This window comes from Achroia grisella, unplaced genomic scaffold, assembly GCF_030625045.1.
Source record: "Achroia grisella isolate CSIRO2021 unplaced genomic scaffold, CSIRO_AGI_Agris_v1 utg540, whole genome shotgun sequence".
NCBI lineage: Eukaryota > Metazoa > Arthropoda > Insecta > Lepidoptera > Pyralidae > Achroia > Achroia grisella.
This window is the reverse complement of record NW_026712925.1, coordinates 1,962,136-1,986,452: the sequence shown is the minus strand read 5'-3', so window position 1 is coordinate 1,986,452 and position 24,317 is coordinate 1,962,136. Positions and strand designations below refer to the sequence as shown.

Sequence of the window (24,317 nt, the reverse complement as noted above, 5' to 3'; positions counted from 1 at the left end):
AGAGATTTTTTTTAAAAAGGAAAAAGATAAATAATAATTACTTTTTATAAAATATGAATACCCAATCTTTAAGTGATCTTATAAAATGCTTTATGTATTTTTATTTATAGTTTGATTATCATTAATGCAAAGCTTCTACAAATGTAAACGTGGAGGAAGTCGTGGCCTAAATATTAATTGACTACCTACATCTGTGTAGGTATATATTATAACATATAATTAGTAGAAAAAAATACGTTAAAAATAAAGTAAATATGTCGGGCTAGAAACATTATTGTATATATTGGCTCGTGGGGCATCGGTAAACGATGGCAGGATGCAAATGAAGTCAAGTGAGTCAGTCAGACCCCATGGTTATAAACCCTCATTACTAATAGTCCCCTCTCCTTAGTATTCTACCTATGATGAGTTTCTGTTAACGTAGGTAGAATACTCATCTATACTCTATACTTATGTATATATACTTTCTGACTATGACTGTACAAATATATATTGTAAATTTGAATAATTCTAACACAGGATGTTAGATAAATTTATATAATAAAATCTCCCCTCCTCTCCGGTACCATATTTTATTATGTGTGTTTGTTACTTTTTCATAACATAACGGCTGAATGAATACTATATTTTACCTGAAGAAAGGTTGTATCGAGGGCAAATTTAGTCTATATTTTATTTTAAAAAGGCAGATGTAATGGTAAAAAATAATAATTTTGTCTATTAAACCACTTTTAACATATTGTTTTTTATATGTATAGTAGTTCCTAGTCGCACCCTGAGTATTTTAAGTGATCGAGATATAGTGTCCTAAATAGCAAATTATATGTGATTGTACCATAAGGGCCAGTGAATTAACAATAAAACTTATTTTCACGTATATAATGTTAGTAAGATATTTTTTACTTCATATTTTCCTTTATTTTATTGCAAAGGCAATAACAATCTGATGGATCACCGTCACCTATACAGGCTAATATACGCTGGCAAAGCTGATGTAAGAATAAAATTTATCCTTGACTGTTATAAACACAGATATAATTAGTATTTAAATATATATAATAAAAACGAACTCACCGTTTTCAGTAAATAAGTGTTTCAGGTAGCACGTGTATTTTCATTTACTTCGATTCCATCGTATTAGTTCCTCTGAAACTGACCTGAAATAAAACAAGCACATTTCAGAATAAGACTTACTTATCTGTAATAAAGCAGATAATCGAATATAATCTTAGATGTAGTCAGAAGTGTTATTAAGTGTACCTACATTTTTTATGTGATTGTAATGGTCAAATATTTCTATGCCATTTTGGAAAACTATGACGCCTCCATACTTTGTAATTTCACTGCCTGAGGTATGGGATTCTAATGAATTCCTTTTAATCAAAACATAGCTTATAAAGCAAGCTACTTACGGTTGAAATAGATGTAAAATCGATTATGCAACCGTACAGTTTATAAAAACGCTTAACTTTTTTTATATTACACTACGCGTCTTTGGAAAATTTATTAACTTTATATCTAAGACTAATCGGGTGTATTTGATTATATAAAACACAATTATAATATTAATTTATGCTATCAGCATATGAAACAAACCTCAGTATGTGTGCTTAGAATCAAATATTTATCATTCCTTTTGTATATATAATTTAAAAATGTTTAAAATATTCTCAAAATATATATATAAAACTACTACAAAAGAAAGTGACATATTGATGTATTGTGCTATTCATTTCTATAGTCTACGGTTACTGGTTAGTTACTTTCCATCACAAGAGATATCATTAACTTGTATGCTACTGTAGTGGAATAAGGGACCTGCAGCAAATTAGATTGTACATAATCAACAGGATTTGATAAAATTAAAGTAAATTTATTGTTGATCAAACTTTCAAATAGCAAATGTTTGAATAAGTTACATAGAACATGGCAACAGTAGTACGTGATCATAATAGCGGGCCGATCTGTTTGTCGACATGAGAATCCTTGAGGTGATCTCTAGTGCGGAAAACAAGCCTGACTCACATGGTGACGTACGCTATTGTGTGCTCACCGCATGAACTTGAACGAACGGTTCAATTTATTCAAAAGATTTGAAAATATTGGATGTCGAGTAGGTTTTCAGACGTACATGTATGTAGGTACTACGCGAAATTTCATGTTACCGATAGGATTTTTTTAGTAACTACCTATTACAGTATATGTAAATGTTGACTGTTAAATGTTGTTATTAATTACTTAAGAGAAAAATAATAATAGTAGTAGGAATAGAAGGAGGTTGATGGTAGAATGTCATCTTTGCCCAGAATATATATTTTTATTTTATATTTATTTATTTAATGCTTAAATACAATACATAAATGTACTTATATGTGATCTCAACACCAAAGAGCTTTCTCTACAAGTCAACCATAAGGCAAACTGAGAAATTAGTAATCAGCGCATCATTGTTAACAATTATAACTACGTAGTAACATTTCATCAAACTATAATACATAAATGTAACATACATATTTTAAAACATTTTAAAGGTATATGTATATGATATACTGAAATACCGGAGACTGAAAGATAACCTCTTTCAGAAAGGATTCTTTAAAGATGCTTGGAGGTAATTTGCATAGATTTAATATTTTATGAAGTAAGCAAGTTCAGTTCTAAAAATAGAATGCGATGATCGGCAAGGACCCTTAAGTTTTGCGTCATCTGCCCACGCCGGGGGGTGTAGAGCTTCAGCTCGGGGATGGGGGAGGAGAGGGCGGAGTTTATGGTACGCGTGCGCGAGGCCCACGCTAAGTAATGTCAAAGGGCACTCCCTGGGAAGTCTGGATGCCTAGGATTTACAGCCTCCCAAAAATGATTCCAAAACGGAGCTTTAAGTAGGTCAGTTTGGTGGTATCATAGGTACAGATCTCGAGACAGTAATATCCGAGGTAGACAGTACTGTCGAGAGAAAAAGTCCGCCTGCGTGGGTGGGCAACTTAATATCAACTATTCCAGCTAGTTCCAGGTAGTTTGCTTTGTAGGATGACCTTTGGTTGTATGGTACGATTAAACAGTGAAATGAATGCTGGCATGACACCGCATGAGTGGTATCACAGTGTCTCATTAAAACGTGACGACAGTGCTGTTCACGGATACAGATGATGGTTACCGCTCTCCATCAGGCGGGCCGTTTAATTCCAATTTCACAAAATTTACAACGCTAAAGTTTGCCTCATTCCAGTTATATAATCAAAAATAGAATAATCTGGAAAAAGGAGATAATACTTCTTATACTTGTTAATAAGATTGGCATAAACTAAAAATAACATAGATACTAGCATCTCAGAATATATTTTTTAAAAACGAAACGTTTTCTGGTGCCATACCATTTGGCACTAGAAAAAGTTTCGTTTTTAAATATATACTTTCAATACATACAATACTCAGGTTGAAGGAACAGTTAAAACATAAAACATCAAATGCAATCGATGATAACTATAGTGTTATGATGCTGTCTGTATTTCCACATATTTTTTATTTTATCAGATGAGCCATCGTCTTGCTATACTGTTATTTTCCTTTAATTTAATTACAAATATAATGAATAAATAAAAAAACCATCCATATGCTATTTTACAGCTATGTCAAAGCTTGATCGATTTTCTTTAATGTCTAACTGCCAGGTGCTAACTCTTATTGTTTCAGGAGTAGTATATAAATTTATTTAGTTGTGGATCATTGATAATAACTAGTGGTACAGAGAATTAGTTATAATACAACCATATTTCAATCAGCAAGTCAATTGTCGGTAATTAATATGCGCGACCCTGGAAATCCGATACTTGTGGTCTTTAATTAAAGGACGCTGGAACTGGACTTATCTGAATAGAGGGTACATGATCCGTGGAAATATATATACGATCAACAGCGTAAATAATCTGGAAAAGAGAACCTTCGGAAGGCTTGACATGTTTGAATTCAACGTGGCACGTGGCGAATCTAGGATTGATTAACCTAATTTTGTATTGATATTTCTATTACCGGAGAGTCAAGAATACCTACTTATAAATAGAGACATAAAATTTTTAGGTGACGATGAACTAGCTAACAAATTTTGGTGTACAGACACCAAAAAATGTTACAGAAATACGAACTTAAATGTGTCACAAAAGTTTCTAACAATATATACATTAACAATATTTTAGTTATTGTATAAGCTATAGTATTATAATCACGTGATCCAATGTACAACTAAGCCAAAGATAGAGTAAGATAAGAGAATATGTGATAACGGAGGCCTATTCCATGATAATTGTTGATTGTGTCTATTGAAAGTAGAGACTGACTGACTTTTATATTGGAGACTTCAGTTGGAATTGAATGTGAATTTATATAAATATTTGAAAATTAAAAAAGAAGGAAATCCACGAATAAAAATCAATGTAATAATTTTCAGCCTTTTTACACTTCCAGCACATAGCTAGCGGTTATTTTCAAAGACACTGGAACGATTAATTGAAAGATAGGTTTGTACTATAGAGTAGTATAACTGTCGACTTAATTGGAAGGAAAATTTCTTAGAAAATATACTTTATTGTTTTTGTATTTATAGAAATTTAATTTTCTAGACACCTAACATTTCATTTGATATTCGTGTGGTATTTAGTTTATTATAATATTTATTATAGTATATATATTTGCTTCTTTTTTTTTTAGCTTGTAAAATGATACAATTTTACAAGCTAAAAAAAAAAGAAGCAAAGGGCGTTATTTCAGTGCAATCTAGCAAAATGCATAAATAAGAATCAGATTATAATTATTAATATTGAAAATTCACATTCAATCCACATTGATACTATAATTCAGTGGGGAGGAATGCGGATACAAATAATTACGTCTTAGAGAAGCATAAACAAGTGTAAGTAAGTAATATCTATAACTATCGCCCTATATAAATAACATCATGATCATAATAGATCACAGATTATATTGTACAGTAAAGTCCATTTCTGTAATCATGCTTTGTTCTTTATTCTGGCAAGCCTTGCTTTTTAACCGATATTAAAAAGGAACGGGTTTTTAATTCGACTGTCCATTTTATATGTTTATGATTGTCTTCATTAACCAATATTGGTAGTTAATTTTTTATTTCTAAACTACTTTTCATGAGGTCCCACATGAATTTTATAAGAACCTGACCCGTAGATTTGCGTTATTCTTAATATATAATAGGATCAGGTTTATTCGTGGCCGGATACCGTGTATTGTAAATCAGTTGTTCTGTTGTTAAGTAACGGCTTAGTTAGAAAATGTCTACAACAAAATAGTTAAAATATATAATATAATAATTTTCGGGAATAAAGTCGCGAATGTTCAACCTCTGACTTATACAAAGGTTTTCATCCCATTTACTTACAAAGGAATGAAGTCATGAGTACATTTTGATACATGACAATAAGTAGTATATGATTCAGAACTTAATTAAAACAAAAATCGACTTTAATGTTTAATCTAGCCACAGCTGAGTATAGAAATATATTTTAAAAAGTTTGTAATCAAGTGAGTCAGTCTGATCTTATTAAATGTATAATCAAAATAAGAACAAATAATTTTCCTAGGATTATTGTATTAATTCTCCGTGTGATGATAGAGTAGGAATGTACCTTGTCAACACTCCTTTATATCGCAAAGTGATCACAAGAAGCTACAATGGGTTCAAATAATGGATACTACATGACACTACATGAACAAAGACGGAAGACAAAATAAATAACAATTCTCTAGCAAAAGTCGTCTTCTGTACTGCATATGCTTCTTTTAGGGTTAAAAACTATAAAATAATCTCAGCTACCTTGTGATTTCGATTTTTTAATAAAATCTTTATGGTCATTTTGTAATAATTAAGTAAATTTACGGACTAATAACACTTATCCAATAAAAATGTTTTCAATCTATTTTTAAACACGGTAAAACTGTAAATATTTTTCATGAGATGATGACATCCCTGCTGAGAACCGCCCTACCTACTCCTACCAGTAAAATACCAAATCTTGATAATACTAAAGTAGTGCTATACATAGCCCTAAATATGCGGTTTTATAAGAATGCATCCAAGTCGTAAAGATAAACCAAAATGATAAAACAGTGTAGGTACTTTAAAGTATGTACATAGGAATCTGATATACAAAGGCCATTCGTATTATACCAACTTAATGCCACCGTAATGTCAGTATATATAGGGTTATCACGGCTCTGTATTTGGGATTCTTAATTTCTCGGACATTGTGAAGCACATATTTTGCCAAAAACTATATAAAATGCATTACGTATGTGTATTAATATATACTATTGACAACAATATCTAATCATTTTTTAATCCTGGATTATGAAATGGACCGGTACCCAAAATAATCGGTCAATATATATTTTTTTTCTTTATAACATAAATTACTTGTAGTAACGACAATGAAACAATTATTCAATTTATTCAATAAAACGCATATTATAACGGCGTTAATAGCCATTAAATATTAATGCAATTATTGCTATTAGAAGTTCCTTATTTTGGCCGTGAACTGCGGTTAGTTGTATGAATTTATCCTGTATGACTAATTTCACGTTATCAATACATATCTTTCTAATGTACTTAATGGAATCAAAGCTACTATAACATATAACTGAAGGGGAGAAGATTGTTTTTTTTTTCAGTTATCGGCTTTACGTTATCATGTGGCGCATGTGATTGATACCAGTCATGCCTTGCCATTTCGGCGGACTAAGATGAAGTCTCTTATGCTAACAATTTTACTACCTTATCTCATTCTTCAACCGAAACAGATGCTACAAAGCAAGCTACTACTACTTAGCGGCTGAAATAGATAACACCAACCAAAATGTACCCATGCAAACTACTTTTCTACTTCGGGAAATGTTCAATTTTACTTGTAATATTCGACCTGTAGTAAGAGAAATAGAATTTTATTTGCAGTACTTGTATTTTTATAAAAGGAGATTTGATTTTACTCGTTTTATTAATTAAGCAACAAAATTATTTGCAATGTAGCGTTTATTTCATCTTATTATTACCCTGTTTTAATTTTTCTTTAAAACTTTCTGTTTTCAGTAGCCCAAAATAATATAGGTACATATGTATGTATAGAAAGAATCAGGGTTCAGACTGCTCCATTTTTGCGAAGGTATCGTACTTAAATTGAATTTAATTAAACTGGTATTCTAATGACACCGACAATCTATTAGAACACTGCCGAACCCATTGTTTTGATGTCGAGAAATTTTCGTATATTTTTAGTTTAGCTCGTATATTCTAAAAATGCATGCAATTTTTAATTATATTTAATAAATAGCTGCTTAAGAAAATGTTAATTCTCATTTTATAAATCTAACTGCGTTCATAATACCTCTATATTTAAAATATAATACTAAGTAACTTAATAATTGCAAGGTTAGTGCAGTGTAAGTATGTTATGTGCCAGAATTGCGTCACTAATAATAAGGAAAATACTGTATCCAAGCTGCCCAGTCACACGTGAGCCCTAATCCGGAATTATGGCATAGCAACCCCGCTGTCAGACGACTTCACGTATAAAACAGAAATAAAATAAGTTATTCGTGTTGCTGTTGCTAGGCGCGTTCAAGGTCTGCTCGACCCTGGCCGTGTCCTCCCCTCCTCCGCGCATGTGCAACGCGCAAGCTGCATTCGCCAAACGCACACTACTCCCTCCGTATACATATACACTATACATGTATACATTATATGTACACATCAATCCATAGAAAGGACGCATTTGTGAGCGTGTGTGTATACATAATTCAAACACATGAATACAATTGATTAATGATGGTGCGCACATGTACAGTGAACATGTGTGGGTACATTGTGAATGCTCCATTTGAGCAAAGTATGGAAACTGTCTGGTTACGTGACATTTGAGATGTGCACTATTGTTTACTATAGTTTATATTATACACATTCGTTATCAGTGCCTCTTTGATACGACTACATTGTTTTATAAATTGTAGGTATGTTATAAGATATCTCTGCAATTTTTTCACTGATGATGATTTTGCAATCGTATTAATTGTACTATATTGGCCGGATACTAATTTTATTTTCAAGAGAGATCTCTTTTTCACGATAAGGCCGCCGTATGTTTACCTCTATGTCTTGCTCGTAATTATATTTTTATCTTTTTATATATATATGTATATAACAGTGTATGCAACTATAGTTTCTGTAACTGGTGCAATAACTCTTTTTTTTTTAAGTTTTATATATACACTATATATAAAACTTAAAAAAAAAAGAGTTCTTGCAATTTAATTCATCTACGCACTCCACACATACTGCTATTTGTACTGTTTAAGTTAATATATGTCATACTATAACATATATGTGGCATTATATCTATGAAAAATAAAGAATATTTCCTTTATAAAGACTATATATATATGAATATATATATATATATAAAGACTATTATCCTTATACTACTACCTACTTCATAGATAACAATGAACTAGTGTATGTGGGGATATACGAGTCTGATACTAGGAAATAAATAGTAATGATGGGAAATCCATGGCAAGACAAATGTAAGTACAGACTCGTATGATTGTAAGATAATATCGTACAAATTTGTAATAATAATACTGTATTGTATATTTATTTATTGCACGTGATAAAAATTAAGAATTTAATTTTATGTATAAGTCCGCCCAATGTACTATTATTTGTATTATGTGCTTTAACATTCGACAAATAAAAAAAAACAAATGTAAAAGTTTCGGTATTATTCTTACACTGTCATAACTCAGTTTAGTTAGATTTATTTTTGGTCTTTACATCACTGGACGGCAGTAGATTTGTAAACGATGTTTTTATATAGGCCTTAATTGAACTCACGCCCTTTCCTTTTAAATAACGATAGTGAATCAGTAGGCAAGGACACTCTTAGTAAATATAAATACTACTCATAATTCATAAATCACAAAATCCACCATTGGATGCTTGGACAAGATGGCACAATCAGGAAATACCTAATTAGCACTACATTTAGAATGTTACGAGTATATACAGGCGAATACACAAATGCATTATAAATTAAATTATTAAAGGTGCAAATGTAACGAATTACGTAATCACGGCACGTGTCGATGTCGAGATGCTGCCCATCCACTAGAATACTTTGGCAATCCTCATTGTTTATTTATTGTGTTGATATCACACCATGAACACGTGTTGCGAATTCGTTACTGAGCACAACATTGTAGTTTCGTGTAGACTTACATATACTCTGTATAAATATTGCTGATATTTTCTTGACGCCAAAAAATATACGCGGATGCAATTTTAGCAAACAGTCTATGATTGGCGTAGCCTTGCGCGCGCAAGTGTAACATTTTGTAAATAAACAAACGGCCATTTTTGTCCGCCATGTTTGTGACGAGCGTCAGCGTGACGCGATGGCTGCTTGACGTCCGTCAGCTGATAGCGAGTGGCGCGCTATAGTGCTATACGCTTGCTAATAAACTATTTCTATTTGCTACTAGACAAGTGGCAAATATTTCCATTTTTTTGTAATAAGTTTGTTACGCAATCAGCGTCAAATTTACTTTAATGTAAAATAATCTTAAACAGACATACTTAAGAAAAACCTTTAAATATACTTAAATTTATTTTACATCAGGTAGGTAAATGATTCTAGTTATCATGACGATGATGAATCATCAAAATGTTACTTGATAAAACGTTAGTAAAGTGTTACGCATAATAGTCGATAAAATTACTATACTTGATAAAAGAATTCGATATAAAAATGGCAACAATACAAATTATGTTGTCCTATTATTAACTATGTACGGCTAGCGCCCTTTACTAGCAAGAGTTTTTAGGCCGCCCCCATTGTACGTGAAAACTACCGGAGAATGGTTGATCGTAAAATCCATAAAAAATATGTAACTGCACACTTCACCCCTAACACATGCACCCAAATAATTCAAACAGTTATTGCAGAATAATAAATAAGAACTCAACTTTGTCATAACGACCAATACACAGGTATAGCTATGTAAAATATTTTCCTCATTTAATGAAAATAGTAATATTATATGACCATAATTATCTATATCGATAGTTTTCTCTTTTTAAATGACTTAATACCTATTGAATACTAGAATACCCTACCCTCATATTACGAAAAATACACTATTATTTTTTATTCAAATAATATGTTATAAAGTTTACATTTAATGTAGATCATAATTGGTATTTACAGTAACACATTGAATTTCATATTTCATGTGATACACAGATTTAAAATTATAAATCGGCTTGTAAGTAGAACGTCGAGTTCGCATAATGCGAAGCCGGGGCGGACCGCTAGTTTATTTATAAATCGAAGTCGATCGCTACAGTTTCAGAAGAATAATAACGTTCAATCAAAATCGACTTTGGTAACAACACGTTTGTTTTGGCTCCAAGCGTCGAATCGAATGTATTCTTCACTATATTGGAATTACGAAGAAAACATCTATTAGTCACCGACAATGCCTTCACGGTTTCGGTGAATTTGTATGGTATTTAGGTACCTACCCGCGTATATACGTACACGTATAATTAGAATAGAATTCGTGAGATCAGAAGCCGTTCAGATTTGTTGATATTTACATATACTTACTATATTAATATAGCAACTATTAATAAAAAAATGAATGAATATATCTATAATATTATAGGTAGGCCAATCTGTTCGGAAAGAGTTCAAAACTATCCAATAAAAGTATCGTTTTAAGAATTTAGGACAGCCTCCAGGAATGCCGGGAGCATACTTACATTGCATTTTTACTATCTTGCTATCTAATCTTTCGAATTTTGAATGTATTATAATAATTATAATATTAATATACATAATTTATTGAATAAATAAGCTTCAAATAAAGGTTTTCTGGAAAGAACACATTTTACTATTCAAACATATTTCATTACACTTTATATTTTTTTAAGAGTGAGATGTGCTTGTAGATATAATTTTAATAATCCATGAATTTGGATTCATTTAATTTATCTAGATGTTTGGTTGAAAGAATTTAATCAAAGCAAATCTTGTTTTCAGAATGAATTTCATGTATTTAAATAAAAATCAATTGGCTAATGTTCACAAGTATATCAATACAAAACGGTGCACCTATTTATCTAAACAGAGTGAGCAAGGCAAGATTTGTATGAAGAAAATATTTTTTTAAATTCGATTCAATTAAGGTTTGGTGTAATTTTTTTTTATTACTTCAGCACTCAAAGTCTGAACCGGCAGCCAAATAAAATTATTTTAATACATCGACACTATTTAATTATTAAAACCTACTTACTTGGGCTTAGGCTATTATATTCTAAGATAAATAAATAATTAATTAGATCAAATATAATCGACATGGATGTGACGACAACAGTAGCTGTACTCTATCTGGCTCAGTATTATTAGCCAAGCGGTTATTGTTATTCAGGCTTCGCGGGCGCAGGTTCAAGGCGAGACTACCATGTGGGAGGCCCCAAGCAAACTCTATGTGTATCAATGTGTTATTCTTGTGCCATTATCGTAAAATACTATATTGGATACTATAATATGTCTTTTATAGTCTTGGTAAATAAGGTTATATTTATATGACAGTAAATGGATATATTTATCGATTACATTGTATTAATAATATTGAAATAAATTAAATTTACACATATAGGTACCCTACTCACACCCGACCCTTTATTCCTAGATACACGATATCTTCACTAAGTTCTTATTATTTGCAAGGGTTACTCGTTCACTGGTAAAATACATTCTCTAATATTCAACTTTTCTAAAATTATAATAATATTTTGACATGTAAATAATAATAAATTTAACAAACTATTAATATGCGAGTTAATGCTCATTAAATTTAAACCTAATTTATGCATAATAAAACATAATGTATAATAATTTCCCTGTATAAAACTCTGATTTTATCACTAATTAGAGTTTTTATATTATTGTATACAAATGCATATTCTATTATAAATGTTTAATTAGACATTATCAGGAATGAAAAATGTATACGAAGGGAATTCTTTTGTTCACAATTATTTGGAAGGTGGCCAGAAACAGTGTTCCTCATGACGTCACTGCAACTATGCTTCTTGCATCTGCATTGGCGGTAGCCACGTACCAATCAAGATTAATCTGTCTCTACATTGTTATTTATGGAGGAAAATGTTGTAACTAAATAAACTATAGCGGCTTCGGAGATTTTGGTAGCTTCTGGATTTCTGAACATGTGATAATGGTAGTAGGTATTTGTTTTCTTACCATATTGCTCCGTTTTTCACCACATTTAGAAACATGATATATATACGATTTTTAAGTTGTAATATAGGTTGATAGTCTACTTGATATTTATATAAATTGAAAGATGTTGGGAAGTAGTATCTAGCTTATAATAAAAATAAATAAGTGTAATGAATTAGTATCAAAAGAAATTTAATTGTAAATTTTTTTGGCTCGACGAGGCTTATCTATTGTATGGTAGATCTATGGTGTATCTGCCGCGAAGCACCATTATATAAATATCATAACTTGTTGTCCTTGATACTTAGATTTTGCGTAATATTACCTTATTTATGAGTTTGAGTATGACGTTTGTGCATATAGGTCTCGCAAAAAAAACGCGTTGAAATCTTCTGATTTTGAACAGAATATTCGTTTTTAATATCATATTTATATATATTATATAATTTCTGAAGCATATTGATGGTAGAAAATATCGTGTAGTATTAACTGTTGAGCAATTATTAGAACTTATTTCTGTATAACAAAAATAATTGACGAATACAGTAAACATATAAATACACATTTTCTTATATATTTTGTACAAAAACAATCGTCAGTATTGTGCATTAGAAGCGAGACTTACTCGTCGTATAAATATTTATATTACCATAGATAACGTCATTATCGTATAGTTCTTATTTATTGTTATCATTAAGACTGCCGGTTTTGGTATTAAGTTGTCAGGACCTATTTTGCAGATGTGCATAATAACAATAACCCAGGACATTGCACACAGCGCAATCTACTCCCAAATTAAGCGTTTAAATGAGTACTAAACAAGCGACAGAATTACTTCAAATATTTTTTTTATAAATACATATTATGCACTACATACCTATATAGAAACCCAATTACATTGCTATTCTTCGTATACTACTATTTACATTGTATAGGCTCTTTTTAAACTAAAATATAAATAATTACTACAATACTTATATTTATTATTCAATTTGAACATGGTATATAACTAAAAAATATTTATAACGCTATATTGTTTGTGAAATTAACGTAAATACAAGGATTTTATTGTAGATTGACAACGACGTTTCATAAAGTGGAAACACTTATTAGGCACAAGAGCAATTACTAAATAGTTAGTGTCATGTTACTAGATAATACTCAACTAAAGAATTCGTTTGAAGCAGCCTAAAAAAGCTCGATACGTCGGCTGGAATCACCTGATTACCTTGAACTCATGCGTTCGACATTTTTTGCCGACTCCACAACAGGATACAAAGCGTTGGGCCCTTAGTCGTTTTAGTTGGTGCCCTTGATGAATCTAAGAATTTTGCGAAGGCTAAACTTGAAGTCGTTTTGGAATTTCTTTTTAGTCCAGAACTTTAAACGTTCCAAATTCCTTCTACTATACATAGAGTTGTCACGGATGAAATATACATATATACAGTATATAACTGTAAATAATTTTATTGTATTTGTCATTAGATATATTTTCAAAAAACCTCTTACTGCAATTGGTATAATTATTTCTATGTGTATTTAATTATTTTATACAGTTCTATTTCTGTACTATTTTCTTTACTTTATTTCCTGGCACAATTTAATAACTCTCCGTTCACTGAATATTTTCTTTCAATGTAATAACTTGTATAAATATAAAAAATGTCAACAAAAGCAAATAAATTGTATTACAGTTCTTTATTGACTTTGTCGTTGATTTCTATATTTTGTCAAACTTGATCATATAAACAAGTGAAAGAATTTCAGTCAGTCAGACTGTAATACATGGTAGCTTAACGATTACTTATATGATCAGTCAGGCCAGTAGGAAATAAAAAACGCATTGCTGTGTTGAACGCTCGCGTTTAATCTGTCTGTCTACTGTCGAATATTATATTGGTATGGGGTTTGGTCCCTATCAATTATTTTTTACCTATATGGCTGGCTTATTGCTAGTTTGTGTATCGTTCAATAGTCTACGATTAAACTTACTGCCGTCATTCTGATAATGTACATATGTTAGTAATTATCATATTTTTTTAATGGTTAAGATTATTTTTGGTTTATCCATTACAAACAAAGAATTAAATGTTTCCACTTTATAATATTAATTTAAGTGGATCAAAACAAGAAGAACCTAAGCATCTGTGAACATCTACATTTCTAATGTCACGCAGTAAAACTATGTACACTAATAAGTATAGCTCACTCTATATCTTATTAGTATGCTTACTCATACATATTATTATTCAGTTACCTATAATATCTTTATTGTGTATATGTATGTATATGGAATGTGGTTTAGATAAGATAAGAATAATCTATATTAAAATAGACATATTTACAAGCATTTTCAAGTGATATATTTTTTAATCAACCTCTGAGTTTTGTATCTACTCTACTCAAAACAACACTCACGAGACTACATTTATTCATCATCGTCATCATCGCAGCCCGGAAGACGTCCACTGCTGGACATAGGCCATTTATTATTAATTAATAAAAAGGTTTATCATGTATTTTATAAACTCTTTCAAAGTACATATAACCAAGTAGCATACATACTCGTAGATAATAACTAAATGCGGAAGTGATTTTGTTTCGTTGGGAGGCAAAATATAAAATGATCCTTTTCGTTTTTTCATGTACGTAGTCCTAATAATATTGTCTGTTTACAAGTAATTATCGCTTTTAATTATATTGACAGCTTAATTTACTCTACTCCCATATATTCCGTTGGTACCGGGTTCTAAGCATTAATTTCTATCATTTGTCAAAGGTTAATAATTACCAGTGATTATTACAGGAATTATATTTAACTAAACATTTTTGTTTTATTTCGTTGTGATATTCCAAAATAATAGATTTTATTTATTTAGTTTTAATTATATGATATACCAATTAATAGGTATGATAACGACCAAACTAAATTTATTTGAAATATATAATTATCGTAATATTCATATTTATTTTATAGCTATTATTTAGAACTATATATACATCTCACTAATTAGCCTCTAATGAGTTTTAGTCTAAGACTTAAGAATTGAATAAATGTTATAATTTTATAACTGCAACATGTAATTAGTATTATAGTAATACAGTAAAATATTTTTTGTGTGATACTGATGAAATATATGTTCATGGAAATTATTGGGGCATATGGAAAAGTAAGAGCTATATTCTAAACTAAGGTACGCAATGAGAGATAATAATGACGGTTAATCATGATTATAAGTAGTGATGTCGTTATAAATAATTAAGAGAAACAGTGATAACGATGAAGCCTGAAGTCCAGTCACATCGAGGACACGTTCCATAGTCAATGTTGACTGTCTAATGTCTAGAACAAACATGGCCGCAGGTACACGTAATCCGATGCTCTAGACCGCATTGAGTCTAACGATCGAAAAAATGTAGCAGTACGCTGTTAAATAATAATTCCACGACATTATATGATTGACATTATTAAGTGTATATGCAAGAAACCGGTTTTTCGCTACTTTGGACAAATTTATTGTAGATTATCAGGTACATTAGCAACTATTATGAAGTAACTATATCATGTGTTTGACTTACAGGAAGCTGTAGATCTGCAGATGTTTGCTCAATTCTTTGATGTCATAGCGCCTTCCGTAGATCATAGAACGCACATGCTGTGTATGTACACCGAAGAAATTTCGACACGTCACGCGCACCGCTTCATTCACAACGTGACACCTGAAAAAACGAAGCCTGTGACAGCGGTCATATTTCTTGCCATGTTCGATAGTGTTATGAATACACTGTAACGGAACTGTTAGACAGGTGCCCCATTGGAACGCGATGGAAAATTGTAATGCGGTGTATAGCGCGATCGTCGGTGAGGCACTGATGGCGAGCCGGCCGCCTGCCGCCGGCGCTCCTGCATTGCGGCGCGCAGTCGCACTCGGTCGCGCATGACCTTGGCATTGAACTTGGCAATGGGCCGGCGCGGGGGGACGGGGCCGGCCGCAGGCCCCCGCCGGGGGATGGAGATGCACCGGCACCGGCAGCGGCAGGCAGCTGCACCGTTCCTCCCGCCGCGGCGCCGCAACTCAGTCTTCCGTCGTTGAGACCCCGCCATACTCAATCAGCGATCACCCTTTTTCCTTATTTAAAATTGTTCCTATGCCATGGGCGCCCATTTCACATAATTTCTTACTGTTGTGTATTTTATTAAATAATATATTAAGGATATTATTAATATAAGAAAAGTTACGTAGGTGTTCTTATATGTATAGTGCCTCTGTATTCATGTTTGTTATCATGTAGGTATATTAAAATCTTGTCCCAAAAAAGAAGTTGTTCTGATTTGCACATGTTAAACTCGCAAAATAATATATCTTTTCTGTTATCTGTAACAATACCTAACTTCATTGATAAAATATGTCTTTTTTGAACCACATGCGACATGGAATTAAGAGATCTACTTGCAGGTCTATCGATTTATTACCTAGTCTCTTAAATTGTTTCTGAATTTAAGTCAGATATACTGTTGTAGTGTAGTACCTAGGCACGTACCTATATACGTGGCGTTTGGCTGTGACGCATGCGACTCTGAGCACATTGATGTAATATTGTTATATCAATCGTAGAGCAAAAACTGGTCGCTCTTGAGTTTGGTAACCTGCGTCCGCCATCTTTATACTGATTGTTTATTTGATACAGTCGATAATAGATACTCTTTAAATTTTTTAAAGTGGAATGTAATATATATTACATTATTTAACTACTCAAATTTCTGCCATTTCCGTCAATCATATAATCCTCCCACTCGCAATTGTTTTCTGACGAAATAAAATACCCAAATTATGTGGCGTCTTTATACACGTGTCGGGAGATGGCCATGAGGTGAGAGGGGCCGAGAGGAAGGGAGGGAGGACGATTGGGGAGTGAAGTTTGGAGATCGATGTGGTGGCGCGCATGCGCCCCCCGCGTGATTGCGTCGCTGCCCGCCACGCTATCTGGCTTCTGGCATCCCAGGCACACCAACACGAACCCTCCGCGCCAGATCAGTAATTCGCCACATTTTCAGACGTCAGAGGTTCTGCACCTACGCAGTTTACGCGGTGCTTAATAATGCCACATAATACCTATAAGAAACTTGGGATTTAGAGTGAGTTTTTGTATTTGATTATGTAGGAGATAATGTATTAAGGGAAAGAGATTGAACGAGGAAATAAAAAAATATATCAGTAAGTCTACACTATTATCGTTTGTATATTATAAAGAGATTTTCAGTGTATTTTGTGATCTAGTGTACTTTAAGTACAGGACATTATTGCATCTATTTAAATATTCATTCAGGTTTTACAAAACATCACTTTAAGGTTGCCATCCGTCCGGGTTTCCCCGGATTTGTCCTAGTTTAGAGAGCATCCGGGGAGCGTCCGGAGTAACGTAATTTTTTAGGTTTAATATTACAGTATATTAATAATCTGTGCTTTATTTTAATAACAAAAAAATCGAACTAATTTATATTGTTATTAAAACAGACTGTAATAAGATTGTTTTATTGGTTTTTAGGTACGATTAAAATGATGATTTATTCCATTTTTAACTGTTTTTTATTACACTGACTATGTTTAAAAAAACCTATTGACATATCCCGGACATGCTTCTGGACTCTAAAATCGGGCGGTTTCACGCGTTTTATCATGGTTTCCAAATTTTAGAGATGGCAACCCTCATCATTTCAACATAAATGTTGATGATTTCTAGATAGAAATCAATCATAGGACAATGTTACGTATATTTTTAAATAATAATCAATAAAGATAAATTGATAAACATGTTGCATGATAAAATTATACATAATGCAATATGTTCACTATGTTTTTAAAGAACAAAAATAGTCTTATGTTATTTGCATCATAATATATAAGATACAGTTGCATCATAATAAAAATATTTTGGTCCTGCCAAGCAAATATGTAAGGTAGGAAGGTATAACTACCTCCCTACCTTATATATTTGCTGTTCTATATCAATTTGCATTCCGCTCAGCAGCAGAAATAGGTGCGAATTGCATAATTACCCACAGATTATTTATAACCACAGCTTATTGTAATTTACTAGAGAAATAAATAGTGTTTTTTAAGCAATGATAATGGGTAATAGGATAGGAAGGGTAATGTGCATTCCTTGCGCTAACGGTATACGCTGTAGGAGCACCAGAGGAGAATGATAAGATGAGTATGAGGTCAGGTCAGTTAGTCCACCGTGGCAAATTCACCAGAAATTTAACATGATGATTTCCAGGGAGAACTGCGTGGAGGACACTCTGACATAGATTACTAACAATGGCATTATTAATCCACTTTACTAACAATCCCCTCCCCCGCAATAAAGAGTGTTTTAATGTACATAGTCATATCACCCTATGAATCATTGTGAATCAATTACATGGGGGCATTACATGGGGGCAGGGAAGTGGGTAGGTGGATTGTTGGGCTGATTTGATATCATGCGTATCCTATCATCCTCCATTGGTGGCCTGCCAGAGTATACCATTTGCATAGGTGGCTACACTACGCCATTATCATACATTAAAAGAAATATATTGTCTCCATTTATTGAATGTCTCAATGGAAAGATCCAAAGAGGACGGAAGTGATCAATAGAGCCTAAAAGATTTGAATGCTGAAATAGAAATAGGCCAATTGTAAAGATTGAATCGACAATCGATGTGGAAGAATTTTCTGTATAGCGACCCTGAACATACTGTAAATTCTACACTGTGTTCATAATATTCACACTATGTAACAAGCCCCGACTAGTTGGAGCAAGTACCTAAAATGTGCTGCAAGGAGTTAAATGCAAGAAAAGTAAAAAAATATATACATATAAGGCATAAATAGTGTATAATTCAAGCAATTAAATTGAATAAATGGAAATTGAAAATTATTTCAATCAGTGAATAATGTATAGTGGAAGTAAAGTAAAGTACTATATGACTGTATTTTTATTATCTTGTTAAATAGTTTTTTAAGTACAACATAGATTAGTAATGGATTTTCCATTCATTCATCCATACAGAGAACAAACAGGAAATATATATTTATTATTTGTTAGTAGTTGTTATAATGTTCACTGCCTAATACAATAAAATTGTATAACATAAGTAGAATTTTATTTACGTTTATTATTAACATTCTTTAAAAATGCATTAAAAGCAAATAAATTAAATTACTAAGGATAACTGGTAATATTCAATAAAATTTTGAAACATACCTTTTTTCTTACCTATCGGATTTTGTTTTTTTTTCTATTTAAACCTATATGAACTAAAAGTAATATTGTATTATTGTAAATAAACCACGTACGAAGTCGCGGGAACAGCTAGTTAATAATGAATGTCTGCGTCCATTGATGTTGACTCAAGGAGATAAATCAAATAATGACATTCCTTTGACTATGAATCACTCATTATGCTATAAAAAATATTGTTAGGTTTTATCTATAAATGTTAGATATTTAATTTCGTACTACATTTTTGTAATATAAATTGTTAAGCTTTCATGTATTTTCGAAGGTCAAAAGTTACACTGTGAATTTCTATTGGAGCGGAATTCTGTAATATACATATGTATGTAGTCTCACACCACCCTACATCAAAGTTCTGACGCCAACGTTTAATTATTCCAAAGTGAATTAATTTATCGCATATGCTTCAGTGTATTATACTTTCCGTTATATTATATTCAACAAAATGAAGAGTGAAATAAGTAGGAACTCTTACTTTATTGGTGTTTTATAATTATAATAATAACTAGGGTCCCCAAACTTTGAGGTTCTGATTCTATGTACTACAGTATAGTTATTTTAAAAAATATACCGTTTAACATACACTTATTACTTCGGTAGTACCTTCCTACTTAAATAAGTAGTACCAGAGAAATTAGTAGTCTAAAACTGTTTTTCAGTATTTTCGGAAAATTAGATCATATTATATTTTAATATCTGTCAAATAGAATTAAAATTCTTTACAAAAATTAAACAATATAAGATAACAATGTAGAAGTGTAAAATTTGAAGTGTATGAAACTGAAACTTCAAGTAGACATGTTTCATTAATTATATATATTATATAATTTTGCAATATAAAACTATTATATTCGCCATTTTTGAATTTGAATTAATGAAAAAAAAATTTAAGAATTCAGCGATGAATAGATTATAAATGATTTAATTACATTAATTAAAACATCTGCGATCGTATAGAAAGTCAACATTGTAGACGACCAACAATACCTTCAATAAGTTCGTTCAAAGGATTCGAGAAGTTGCAGGAATTATTCAGATCGGAATATCCTTTATTCTACGTTGTTCGGGAGAATTCACGAACGGGCCGGGCGGCCGGGCGACCGGGCGGCCGGGTGGTTGGGCGGCCGGGCGCGCGGCCTTGCCCTTGTGGCAATCGATAGGCGCGCGCCAGCTCCAGCTGTGCCGCCCAGTCCCTAGTAAACATTGTTACTCAATGGTTATTTGTTTTGATTATATATTGTCACGTATCATACTTATATATAATTTTGTATGACATATGCGACATATAGATACTTTACAGTTATTGCTTATACTTGATTGTGTAAGTTAGAACAAAATACGACATATCACTATGCGTTTTAATTTAACTTGAATTTATTATTTCTTTTCTTCCTGAGTAGTATTGAAGTTTCCTAAATACCTTTTGAAGAATTAATCAAAATTTTTAGAATTTGTAATCTGTTCATCGATCAATAATCTTTTTTACTAATTTTCACTAATTATGAATACAGTAAAAGTAGTTTAAAATAACATAAATAATTTCAAGTATTGTCATTTGGTATAGCGTCTCTTCTCTTGTATTTCCTTATCTTCATTGTCCATTAGAATTATTATTCATCACTATTAGACAATTTCAAAATAGCGCAGAAACATATTATAATCAGATGCGTTTTAATCTTTGCCACTAAATTAGTCAATATTATGAAAGAATCGAGGATTCAGCATTACACTGATGTTATAAATAATATACCTAATACCCTATGGTTAATTGTATGCTTTCTGAATGTTCTACAAAGTTTCTTTATGTATATAAAATTATTTGATCTGTGGTAGTACTGAAATAAATATTATTGATGACCTTCACACTACTTCGTACATTCCAATTCATCGCAACTTCATGAATTCTATGATTTTCTTAGAAATTTTAGATCATCTTTTAGAATATATCTGTCATGTCATTTACTTGTTGCATTTATACTTTCATAGTAATATATGTATATAATTATGATTTCTGTTAGTATATAATGCAGAACTGTGTTGTGACTCTTTGATTTTTCTACAAGTAATAAATATAATATAATTATCATGTACATATACAAAGTTGTACAGTGGTTACATTATTAACTGTAAGGTCGGGTGGAAACAAGACGAGAAACAAGTAACTAAAATAACAAGCTGCCAAAACCGCTTGTTGTATGTTTTAAAAATGAACTTCACAATTTCATGCATGATAATTCTGTACGAAAGTGCTATCTTCCTTTCTGGGTGTGTATTATTTATTTATTAAAACTTTAATGTAGAAATACACATATAAAGATGCACATGGCGGTCTTAACGCCTAGAGGCATTTATGTAATAAAACTGTATACTTTTTATAAAATTAAAATGTCGGAAACTAGGATACACTTCAGGCACAGTATATGTACATTAGTGTTAACACAGAAAATTAATAGTTTTTTATAGGAATGCCACCATAAATTCATAGATGAAATATTAATCTATTTAAATGTAAATAATTGAATTTATCGACAAATTTAATTATCATTCATAATTGTATAGTTAACAATACATATATTTTGTTTTTATCGTGCCACAATTGTTAGTAGGAGTAGTAAACAACATCAGCGTGTCTTTTTACAGTAATAACGGTACATAAAATGAATAAATCGCTACAATACTAAAGTTAATTTCTTATATTTTTTAAAGTAAATTATTCATTTTATTACACTTTTATTGTTAAATTCCTAATTTAGATCAAAAGATTTAATACTAGATTTTTAATAAAAAAATTAAGTATAAAAAAACAAAATATTTATTCTATCGACTACAAATAGCTTTACTATATCAATTATTCGTTTCATTAAATAGGTATCTTTAGTAATCATATATATAAATAAAGTTACCGTTATAATTGCTAAGGTTTATTGATCTTAACATAAATAGATGCTATGTCTGTATGTCTGTAGAGCTTCATAAACAAGGCTATAAACAGAAATAGCGACTTCTTTGGTCCAATGTGACGAAAAACGTCAACAACCATTTTTTTGACACGGGGCGGATGGCGCGCTTCGGTCGATAGAGGCGCAATAAAGATGACGCCCACACACACCCCCGACTCCCCAGCCACCCCCGCACAGCTTCCCCTGACCTATATAAAAGGGGATGGGTAACACGCACACGGGTATTGCACACATACACAGTAACAGGGGTCCTATTCATTTTACCCAACTAATTTAGATGGCCAGTGTGAATTATTTAAATGTGTGTGCAAAACTAGGGTGACCAGAACAACCTTTTTAAAAGAGAACTCTTTAAATAGAATATTCAATTTCATTTTTATACATTTAATAACGTTATGGACATATATAGTTATGAATTTATTTTATTACAACTGAGAAAATATATCAGAAAAACTTAAAATCCTTGAAATGTTGAATGATAATAATGGTGCAATAAATTGCATACAGGTTTAGTTATCGTAAAATATTTTGCATATAACTACAACTGGCATGTGTTGCCTACTGACAAATGACAATAAATATTATTAAGTACGTCATTATTCATCTTTATTATCCACAAAGAAATTAAAAAATATTAAGTACTAATGTGTACGTGTTAGTGTAAGACTCTTCATTAATTTTAGCTGTAACTCTTAAATAAAAAATTGTAACTTTACAAGTAAAAAATGTTAGGGGTTCCATAAACAAATTTCAACTCTTTTCTACCATCCTTCAACACTTTAATCCTTTCATTTTTATAGTTTTGTAGGTAATTTCCGTACTATACACCCTTGAAAACTTATAGGTACACATTACTTAGAGAAGAGTACTATTTGTATAATCAATAAACGAGGGCATTTGATGAGAGTATAGAAATTGTAAAATCGTCCAGATTTTATATCGTACTAATAAATCCGCAAAAACTAGAACGAATTGCAACCCTACATGCATATACTATACAATCGAGAGCTAGGTCTCTCCCCTTGCCTGTTAAGCTGGATTTTAAAGTACTTAATGAATTTCTGTATAAAAAAAGTAATGTTTACGGACTTAAATATTCTATAGCTAAAATAGATGCATTCTATTATAATCCTACAGATTAATATATAATATATAATCTGTAGGATTATAATAGAATGCATCTATTTTAGCTAGAGAATATTTTAGCAAGTACAGACGTATTTATATTATAACAAAAAAAATACATACTATGAAAATGAACAATCTGTGAAATTGCTAATGCAATTATTTTATTTAAACATTCCATAAAACCTACAATTTTTATTTTTCTTTAAATAACCTATAATAATTATTATATTTAGTAATATATCTGATAACTATATATTTTTTTCATCTCCTACCTGTTTTTATATCAGTTAATGGAATAAAGTTGATCTACATAATTTTTTTTCATTATAAAAGGAAAGTAAGACGTTGTACTCACTAAATATGTATACATAAAAAGAACTATCCAAGCTGACTAATTTTGTGACTCAGCCCCAAACAGTTGAACAAAGTCTTTTGTTAATATTCGTTGTTTTACGGTACTCTATATACTGTAAGCGAGAATAGTAGATACCTATTTATATTTCATAATGAAAACGTCTGGTAGCCATTTTTAGTACAAATCGATGCAGCTATTTTCAGGACTCACTGTTCTAAGTATTGACTTTAAGTAGGGCTTAGGCTGCCATCTATCCAATTTTTCCGG

General features: G+C 31.4%; 1 long non-coding RNA gene across 1 annotated transcript in view; it reads right to left on the bottom strand.

Annotated features, from left to right (window-relative positions):
- Positions 1-16,177, bottom strand: part of LOC131847630 (uncharacterized) — a 50,242-nt gene extending 34,065 nt beyond the window's left edge. The window contains exons 1-2 of the long non-coding RNA XR_009357724.1: positions 15,900-16,177; positions 1,075-1,157 (exon numbers count right to left, since the gene is read on the bottom strand). This is a non-coding gene — a long non-coding RNA (uncharacterized LOC131847630). The remainder of the gene's footprint in view (positions 1-1,074; positions 1,158-15,899) is intronic.
- Between the last annotated feature and the right edge of the window lie 8,140 nt (positions 16,178-24,317).